The 11201-nt window shown below is 23.9% G+C and overlaps 1 protein-coding gene and 1 long non-coding RNA gene across 3 annotated transcripts in view; both read left to right on the top strand.

The window, feature by feature from the left end:
- LOC107456503 (gonadotropin-releasing hormone receptor) overlaps positions 1-11201 on the top strand; it is a 120634-nt gene that overhangs the window by 12152 nt on the left and 97281 nt on the right. The gene's annotated exons all lie outside the window — the stretch shown is intronic.
- Positions 3242-11042, top strand: LOC147806120 (uncharacterized). The gene is made up of 5 exons (XR_015428523.1): positions 3242-3250; positions 5703-5755; positions 7581-7628; positions 8543-8607; positions 10921-11042. It is a non-coding gene; the product is annotated as an uncharacterized LOC147806120 (long non-coding RNA).

Below are 11201 nucleotides of genomic sequence, written 5' to 3' on the forward strand. Positions count from 1 at the left end.
TAATTATTGTATTATTGGTAATTATTGTACTAAAATTAGTAGTTTGTAATGCAAGCGCTTTTGTACGTGGTAAGAACTAGCGATTTTTTACTGTATATATTAAATGTAAAGTCTATATCAAAAAGAGAATCATAAGAATTTTAATGGTCAATTAATTTTATGCAATAGAATTTCAGGAATAAAAAGGAGTTTGTAAGTGTATTTGTGTGCCCTTCATGATATTAAAATATTTGTTGCAAAAAGAAGTAAAGACCTTTATTTTAGAATTAGTTACAGTTTGCTTTGAGGGGGACGAGTATTTCCTCTCTTTGTTAGTGTATGGTAAATTGAGAAGTTAACGACGTCCGGTTATGCGCTTCTCGCATCCCACCCTGTTGGGGGTCAGAGTTCTTGAGGAACTTTAGACTTTTCCAATTTTTTTTTTTTTCTTCACTAAAATTTCAGTTTTTATTTATTTCCTTATATTGCTGATGATTATTATTATTTAACATTTTCATAAAACCAATTTTGTTTTCAATTGTTTGCAATAAGCTTTTAATTGAACTATTTATTTTTTCTAAAAAAATAAATAAGCAAATGTATAACAGAAAAACGCAAAATTCTCATATTTCATAGATTGCGAAAAGCAATACACAGTAAAAATCTTTTACAGATCAAAATTCTATTTCTTATGCATCTAACAAAAATCTTTCAACCGGATATGGGAAATTGTAAAAGTAAATAAAAAATAAATACATAAATAAACTCTAACTTTTTAAAAATATTTTTTGATTCAATATTAAAGTCTTATTTGATTAGTAATATAACTTGTTAAAAATGGAGAGAGTCTCGCTTTTTATGATTTATGGGTACAACTAAGCATCATAATTTTTTGCACTTTTTTGGATTTTTAAACCCCTTGTATCTGAACAGTCAAGAGTTTGTAAATGATTCAAATAAATCAAATTCATTCTCATTCATGTGTTTTAAAATTATAAGCAGATATATTTGTTTGTAGGAAAAAAAAACATTATAAAGCGAGAAATCAGTTTCAACCTTCCTTAATTTTAACAATTGATATAATAAATCGGTAGCTTACTTAATTAGCTATATCTCGTGGTTCGTGCACTAATAAAGAAAGCTAAAATATAAAAAGAAAACTATAAACGAAAAATTAACGGTAACGAAATTGTTAAATCTTCTTATTTCGCATCTTCATAAATTAGTAAAATCAAATTTTTCTCTCATCTGGACACAAATGCAATAAAAGTTAGATCTTTTGTAATTCATACATTTTAATTTTTTAATGTCCTAATTTTTATGAGTTAAGGTGGAAACTTCTAACCGTATTTCATTTATTAAATTGGCTAAAATGTTCAGACTACACAACATCATTTTTCGTTCTTTTCTTTATCTTTCATCTCTTTATCTAAGCAGTCGAAAGTTTGTAAATTATTTAAATCATGGTGAACGACTATTTGAGTCTTTCACAACTATTGAGATAATATAGTACGTTTATAGTACGCCATGATACAAATTAATCAAGTTTCTTTAAATGCTTCAAATATAAACACATATATATTTTTGTGCAGGTAAAAAAAGAACATTAAAAAACAAGAAATTAGATTCTTTGAACCCTCAAAAATTTGAGTAATTTATCTGATAAATTTGTAATAAGCTTCGTGTTCATGCATCACTGCGATATTTCTTGAATATCTTGATTTTTTTACAACGTAAGCACATTATATTTCTTAAACAAATGCGCAAACAGAAGTTTAACTGTTATGAAACTCTGAAGAAGCATCATAGTATTTTTTTCCCCATTATAGTAATAACTTTTAAGTAGGATTATTTTAAAATTTCTTGTTAGAATTTGTTTTACTAATTAAAGAAATGTTTAATATTTTTTTTCAAGCACAAGTTAGACACTGTTAATAAATTATTAAAAAAAGGAAGAAAATTAATGGTAATAAAATTGTTAAGTCTTCTTATTTCGCAACTTCAAAAATTAGTACTATTCAACTAGACACAAATGCGTAAAATGTTGGATCTTTTATAATTCATGCACTTAAATGTCTATTTTTTAGTATATTTACTTTGAGGAGTTAACTCAGATACTTCTAAACTGGATTTCATCTTTTTAATTAGAAAAATATTCTGCAAAAAATTATCAATATATTGTATTTTTATTTAATTTTTATATGAAAAAATTCATAAACAGTGGCAGGAAAACTACTAAATTATTGAGCCGAATCCTGAAAGAAATATTTACTATAATACATTTCCCTCTGAATAAAAAAGTCCTAAGGAGCGAAGTCCCCTCCGCTATTTTTGGGTGTTTATTTTAACTTTACATTTTGCTTTGCTGTACAAAAAGTATAAGATTTAGAAGTTTCAAATTACGAAGGATAAGCGGTGGAGGCTCAGGGGAAGGAACGCTAGCCAACTAATGAGTTTTGAGGATTTGAATCTTAAGAATTGCTGGTTGATACGAATTTCGTACCCGGCTGACATAAAATATTCCAAGTGATAGACGCATCGTGGATTATTAGAGTCCCATCTTCGTCTTGCTAATCACGGGAGGTTTTCGTGGTTTATCTCACCATGAAAAAGTTCTCCACGAAGGCAATTCGTTCCCGATACTTTTGTACAGGAGTTCTCTTATTTCTTGGTTTAGATTCAAAATTACAATGATATAAAGTTGAACACTGGTAACCATGAGATCAAATTCGGGTTGGCTGTTCAACAACAGTTATAAAATAAAATTACAAAGGATTACAGAAAAATGAACAGAGAGTGCGATGAAAATGAAAATGACTATTCTATAATTAGTTTGGAAATTGTTATCTGCAAAATCTGGTGTAAAAAAATACTGTACTGGCTGCTTTGTAGAACACAGAAATGCAAATACTAATTAGAAATTTTGCGCTCTGTAAAGGCTAATTTTGATCTTGAAATTAATACCGGTATTCAAATATGTTCGAAAATTAATTGCAATTTTATTATTGCCTTTTACGCACCTTTTTTCTTCTTCTTTTTCTTTTCACGTGATTGTTCTCATGATGAGTTGTAGAGAAAATTTCGATTTTGATTGTTAACTTAAAAATCACTAATTGTTAATAAAAAAATACTGCGATTGGTTGATATGTTTGCTAGAAAAGAAAATTTAATCAAAACTACCAAAATATTGTAAAACTTACTTTATTTCCGGCTATAGGGAAAAACCAAAAAGCTCAGTATTTTTTAACGAAGTGGTTTAATAATGTTTTCGGTAAAGTAATAAAAAATTTAGATTTTATAATATGAGTTGAAATGCGAAAAACGTGGTAAAATTTTATAATTTTACCATGATAGTTTAGAGCACTGTATAAAAACCATTTGTTCAGAAAAATTTACTATTCAGTTTTATATTTTTTACTAAATGTGAGGTTAAAAGAGCTATAATTTTGAAAGCTAGAGTATCCGGTTAACTGCTATCATTTTAACAAAAAAATTACCAAATAAATGGTTTAAATACTTGGTTTTATTAACTGTACTATGGTTTTGTTTTGAAAAAATGTTATTATCATAGAATGCGGTAATTTAAGAAAAACTTTTTCTTCGCGTAGTTGGCTGAAAGGTAACTTGGTTAAAATTTAATTTTCTGAAAGGGCGGATTTATGTGTAAACTTAACAAGAATTTTGTTTTGAAATTCCAATATGTTTGAAAGCAATTGAAAATTTAAATACCCATTCGTTATATCTTTCTTTAAGTTTTTTTGCTTTAAATATTGACCATTGACTATTTATCCATTGTCATAAAAAATTTATTTTATAAACATGCGCTCAAGTTGTTGTCAATAAAAAGTAGCGAAAGACAGCCAGAGAGAGAGATTTGTTTGTTGCCTAATATCACTCTTAATAATTATATTGACATTTTTAAAAACAATAAACTTAAATAACGCTAAAACCGTTCCCTGTTTAAACTTCAATAAGTCTTGTTAACGAGTAGTATTACTTCTCATTTTTTTTTTCCAGTTGAGTTACACAATCTAAATTCCTTAAGTTTTTTTTTTCTTTCAAGTACAGATAATTATTTTTCAAATTTATTAAATCCTTTATTTCATTATGCTTAGCAAAATGTTCTTACATAAAGCTGCAATACTTGTATATTTTGAAAATAAAATGTTATGTGTTTTGCGAAAAGTGAAAAATATTGCAGCTTAAGGAAGTATATATAAAGAAAAAAAATCAATGATGAATGAACGATAAGCAATTACGGGAGTGAGCGGAGTAAGAAAAGGGTAAAGCCTGCTATTTTTTATTTTTGTATAAATGGAATGATTTTTAAACAAAAAATAGACAGGTAATTTTTAACTATGCATTTAATGAAATATTTAAAGTTTCAAATGATAAAATAAAAAATAACGTTTTTCATGTGTTATAGCTATGCAAATAATAGCAAAATAAAAACTGATGTTACTTCAAAAAATTTCGATGCATGTTTTGAAATATAAACTGCGTGTATATAAGTGTGTTTCAAAGTATAAATTTAAAATATAAACTAAATAAAACTGTTTGAAAACTAATAATGGATTTCTAAAATCAATGTTGTTGCTTAAACGTAAATAAAATAAAGTTTTAAAGTTAAAGTTACGATTTTTATGTTAAAGAATTTAAAAATCCTGAATTTTAATGCCATAGAAAGTATAAATATGCATAGCTAAATAGAATTTCATCGTATGAATATCATCTGTAAGAAAGTTAAAAGAACATCATTATCCTTATAAAGATAGTTAAAAGAAGTAAGTATTTAGTAGAAAAATAAAGTAACCTCAAATTTTTGCTTTAAGTATCCAAGGTAATGAATTTGTTGCAGTTGGTTATTTAGGATTTTAAATCTTTCTGATCATTAGCTTTCAACCAAAAATATAATTATTTTTTAGTAATGTAATTGAATGATATAAAAAAAACCAGTCGTCATGCATTCATTCATAAACAAAAACAAAAAAATTCTTAACTCGGGGAGTGATTTATAAAGACTTTTAGACGAAAATATATATATATTTTTTTAAAAATTTATAATTTTGTAGTGCTAATATTATATTTTACACAGCCAGTTTGCTAATGTAAATAAATTTGCCCAATTAAAGTTATTTAATTATTTATAAAAAATATTTCATAAAAGTAGAACGTGTTTTTATGTACTAAAATTGTTAAAAAGCTGATGAAACCTAAAAAATGGTTTATTTACTTAAACGTCCTTAATTATGGAATCTTTACTGTTCATTATAAAGAAACGATATTCTAATTTACTACTCCGCAAATCAAAATATATATGTAAGCATTATTTCCGAGTTTATATGTATTAAAAATTTTTCTTACGAAAAGTACTCAAATGAATTTTGACTTCAATAATTTTTTAATTTAGTAAGCTTGCTTATCGCTAATAGTTAATAAAATATTTTAGTGCAGATTAATTTTTTATTATGAGGACCAGAAATTGTCTTTAAGAATTCAAAATAGATATTCATTACTGTTTGAAATCACCAGATAAGTATGTTTGAAGTCCTTGAACTAAAAAGAATGTGGGAAAGCACATTTTGTCCCCTACCCCCAATTCTAAGAAACATTCCTTTCAAGTACGGAAAAGCTGCTCAGTAGGTGGTCGTTGATTACTTGTATAGAACAAGCTAAAAGATTCATTTGGCGAAAAGGGTGTAAAAAGAGGGAGATAAACGTAGCCCCTAGTTTTCTTCTTTCTTCGAAAAATAGAAGTGGCGCCACTTGAGAGCAAGTAAGTAACAAGTTTTTTCTCTTTAGTTCATGTAATTTAAAAAAATTTTTAACTTATTTATTAAATAGCTTTTTAAAATTAGTTTAATTCGCTTTGATTTTATTTGCTAAGTTTTTAGAAATTATGTTTTATAACTATAATACTTCAGTTGGCTATTTTATCTTATGCTTTCCTGTTGTTTAGTTTAAGCTGCTAGTTTAGTTTTAAAATGAATTAGACGATTTTTTTAATAAATAAAAGTTCAATTAACTCTATCTAATAAAAGAAAAATTTATGATTTCGTATGCATTAATTAAAAATGCTTCTTTCATTTTTCGGAAGCATTGATTAATTTAATAATTTACTTCATTTCGGTAGCCATATTTTTTCTCTGAAGGATTGTTAAAAAACATTATTTGAATTATCTAAACCGCGGGTGTCACTTATTGTTTCAAATAATAATTTTGATTAGATATAAGAAGAAATATTTTTTGAACCACCATAAAATAAATAAATAAATAGTAAGAGTTTAAATTTTCTCATCTCTAATTAGTTACTTTATATTTAAATTATACTTTAATTTTGATATTTTTCTGCTTTGACTTTTTTAAATTAAAAAAAATAATAATAACGTTGGTAAACATGTAAAAATTGTTCCACTAAACACTTCCACTTTTAAAGTTTTTTTGAGTATTTTCAGAATATATTTTTAAACAATTTAAATATTTGTTTTGATACTCAATATAATATATTCTTTGTTCTAAATAAATAAATAACAAAATGACATATTGAATAGAAGGACAGTATTTCTAATTTTTATTTTGTTGTTTTTATACTTCTTTTGCAATTAATGAATTGCTGTAGAGGTATAAGAACATTTCAAATCTTTATATTAAGTTTAATTTTACGATTAAATTTGTTTTAAAATGAATTAATTCGTTATAAAATTATTATGTTGTAAAACTGAATTTGTTATAAAGCAAATTTAATTTAAAATTACGTTCAATTTTTTTGAATAGAAATTAGAATATTATTTCATGGTTATTATTTTTAAAATTTATTCATAAGTATAATAATATTTTCTGTATAATATTTTTTTTCATGAAATAAAGCTTTTTGTATTAAATATTGTTGGTCCTCAATGCTATAAAGACGATTACTAATTCTTTTTTTCCAGTTATTGTGCAAAATCTATAATTTATCTCATGTAATTTATCTTCTTCTTAATTTACTATTTTGAGTTTTTAAATGGTTGTTAATTCTAAAATATACCTGTTCAGCCTTCACCTTTGACAATTTTGTGTTTAAGAAAGTGTATACATTTTCTACAAAAAAGAATTTTTATTAACTGTTTAATTAAAATTTATGATGATAACTGTGTAGTGGAAATATATAATCTAAAAATTGTTGGAAACTATTCCTCAAAAATTCAGGAAATTTTATTTTTAAAATTGAGAGGGAGCCCTAACTAACAAAAGCTTTATTTAGAATTTGTCTATTTATTTTAATTCTAATTTATCTATTTATTTTAATTCTAATTGGCTAATAGACTAGTTCTTTTTCTAAATTAGAATCAAAAAAATTTTAAGAGAAAATTTGGTAAGGTAAAATTTGGTAAACATTCAACTTATCGTCAGTTACCAAAAATATAAATAATCGCTGTAATTTTAATATATGATCCTTCTCTTTCCTTTAAATCAAAATTAATTTCATTTAAATCAAAAAATTGTTTTTAACAAAAATTATAAAATATAATTAGTTAGAAACAGTTTTGATTTTGTTGATTTTTAACTGTTTTTATGATGATCATACTCTAATTTATTCCTTTTCTTTTATGGAAAGACAGGGCGAACGATCCAAGAAATGCTAATCCAGCCATCAACAGCAAAATAAGGTAAGAACATAGTGAAACATTAAATATTAATATTTTTTTCAATTAAATCACATATTTTTGATTTGCAAAAGAATTTTGATTTTTTTAATTAATAATTATTGTGCTTATCAAAATTAAGTTCACTTTATGTATTTCTCTAACACAGTCTTTATTAATAACAAGTGTTTTTATTACTCATATAAGCTTTTATATTTATATTTTTGCAATATTCTTATTTAATAATTTCTTAATAAGGTTTCGTAATAAATGAAAAATGCACTTTATGAATGTATAAATTAGGTGAAAAGATGTGCTGACAATTTTATATCATTACGATATTTTAGTATTTGTTTTCTCTGTTTTCATGCCTGTTATAACATTTTTTTATCATTCTATTTTTTTAATTAGTTAGAAAACAAAATTTTAAAAGAAATTATTTTTACTGTTAAAATAACTACGTAAAGTTATGAATGAATAACGAAATATTTTTCGTTATTTTATTTGAAATGATAATATTATATAATATTTCATTTTTCCATAAGTTTCACCAGCATATAATATTCGTATTAAAGCAATTATTTTAGCAAATATTTTTTACTTAAAAAAATACATGAAAAAAATTAAAAACTTTGTCCACATTAAATTTGGGCTGAAAGGCTGAAAGTATTCCCCTACAAGCTCGTGCTAAGTTTTATTGAATTTACCAATTCACATTTAGTTCCCCTAACACACCACATGCTTAGAGTATAAACAAGATAAATGATAAACAATGAACTTATTGTCATATTCCATAACTGAAATAAAAATATTTACATTAATCTTCATACATGATTTTAGAAACAGTTTTTTTTTTTAATGTTTCGATTTTGTTGTTTTTGTTTTAACTAATTTTACAACTATCATATTCTAATTATAGTTTTTTTTTTCTTTCATAGGGAGTCAGGATGGAAGATCAACAATGAAGATAAAACTCAAAATTTAAAAATCAACAAAAAGGATGGTAAGAAATAAATTTATATTTTACCTTAGGTTACCATATGGTTGAAAAGAAACCAGTTTTTTTTGTTTAAACTGGGGGTTTTGTGTTTTTTTAAAACAATTTGTGGGACATTATTTTAAGCCAATTGAAATTAACCGAGCCAATTCAAGGTCTTTCATAGCAATTAACTATTCCTTTAACTATTAATTAATATTTTCAATAAACAACTAAAAATATCCACTCTTTTCTTTAAATATATTAACAAAATATCTAATAAAAAAGGAAGGAACTAAATATTTAAGTATGCAGCTTTATTTAGCAAGCAAAATAAACATTCAGCATTTAAATTTGATTTTAGTGATACCATAAAGAATGATTCTCTACCTTGCTTGCCCGTAATATAGAAATGCTATATTTCAATATTGTTTAATTAATGTTATTATTTAGATGTGTATAATTTATGATATTAGTATGTAATTAAATTTCATGGAACATAATTATTTTTTAATCCATTAATATAATATAAATATTTATATATTTAAGGCAATATATCATATATATTTTATATGAATGATAATTAAAAAGTGTTTTCTTATATGGTGCATTATAATTATTTGATAAAAAAGATACAAAATTTATAAGGAAAGATATAATAAAAGTAAGTTTTTATACTAATAGTTTAATAATAAAGTATAAATTTTCTCTCCATTTATTTTAGCATAATAGTTTATTTAATAAGTTAAATAATATCCGAGTTCATAGTCCTGAAATTTCTGAATTCCTGATAAAGAAAAAAAAACAACTTTATTCTCATGTTTTTTTAGCTTTTTGCTCTGATTTCTGACAATGTCTGTGTTCAGAACATCACATATTCTACAAATACTAATGCAGTTCCTAAAACTATCAGTTTGAATAATCAAAAGATTTGTATTTCTGATGTAATATATATGTATACATATACATATATATATATATATAAATGCCAAGACACAATATTTACTTTGCCTTCCTTTCAAAATAATTGAAACTCCACTTAAAAGTAATTTATTAAGGATGTCACGAATTTAATTGCAGATTTTAAATAAATATTGGTATGAAATAATATTAAATAATTGATACTGGTTACAGAAGTACTATTAACATTTCCTAATTATCAATCTCAAACTGTTACGAATCGCTCATTAATAGAATTAAAAAAATTATTCAAGCTTTGTTTCTGGAATTAAAAAATTTATATTTAGAGCAAATTATACTTTTTTGTTAATTTTTTTTTACAGTTAACTGATAAATGTATAATGTACCAGCAATTTGGTTATTAATATAATGTCGCATTAAATAAAATTAAATATAACATGAATATTGTTAATAAATTGTTGGGTTTAAGAAAATCATTTAAAAAAAAATTTTTTTTTCTACGTTTACCATTCAAAACATTGAATGAATTGTTTTCATAACACTTAACATTACTTTAAAATATTATTATAGCTACAATAGTTAACATTTCTAACTAAGATGGTTAAAATTATTTAATTATTACAAAACTAATTGAATAAATAGAATTATAATTATGTTTTTCATTCTCAATTTGCTAATGAATGTTAAAGTTTGTGATACTATTTTTCAATTAGATATCTAAAGCAGATTAAATTAGTTTAGATCAGATTGCATTGCTGAAAAAACTTTTTTAAATTACTTTGGGTAGAATAAGTCTTGATATCTATGAGCTACATATATATGAACTGCATTTAAATAATTAAAAAATGAAATGTGAATAATTTTAATATGTTTGGCAGTTGATCTATTTTAAAAAATAATAATTTGCTTGCATATCCCTTTCACCATTTCTTAGTAAATAACCTTATTAATGGAAAAAAAAAGACTTGAATTAAACATACTATAAATAATGTTTTTATTAGTTACATAGTATAAAAAGTATTTATAATTATAATAGTTAAATGATAAGTTTATTTAAGTAATTGATTTTTTCCAAATCTATTTCTTTAAATCAATACTTTTCTTAAGTATAATCATTAAAGGGATGTATGACTATAATAATTTACATACATATCTCTTTTATTATTTCTTAGTGAAATACTATCATTATCTCTGAAATCAGATCTTAGTTGTTTTTTTAAATGCAACCTAAAGAATGCATATTTATTAACTAAATTCAATATCATATTTTTATAATTAAATTAATAATTTTTTGTAAAAATAATCAGCTTGTCTTAATCCATGGCTTTTAAAAAATCAGTTGATTTAAATCAATGATATTTTTTTTTCTGTGAACATTTAATATATCTATAGTAAAATAAATTGCTTTATTTTTTGCAGGAAAAAGGCTCATTGAAATAAAGCTTCTGGAATGGGATAAAGAAAATATATTTGTCCATATGTAAATAGTGTATACAGATGTATTGATTTGTTACAAGGAAATAAAACTCCTTCATGGTTTATTTTAAGCTTTATTGTTGTTAAAATTCCTGCTTTTATATATTTAAAATTACTAAAATGGTGTATTATTTACTAGTACAAAATATTTTTTTTTTGAAAAAACTATTTATGATATATACTGTTTATCTAATATTTAATAAAATTAATGACTTGATGAATAT

This window comes from Parasteatoda tepidariorum, chromosome 8 (genome assembly GCF_982258835.1).
Source record: "Parasteatoda tepidariorum strain Cologne lab strain chromosome 8, Ptep-v5.0, whole genome shotgun sequence".
Taxonomy (NCBI): domain Eukaryota; kingdom Metazoa; phylum Arthropoda; class Arachnida; order Araneae; family Theridiidae; genus Parasteatoda; species Parasteatoda tepidariorum.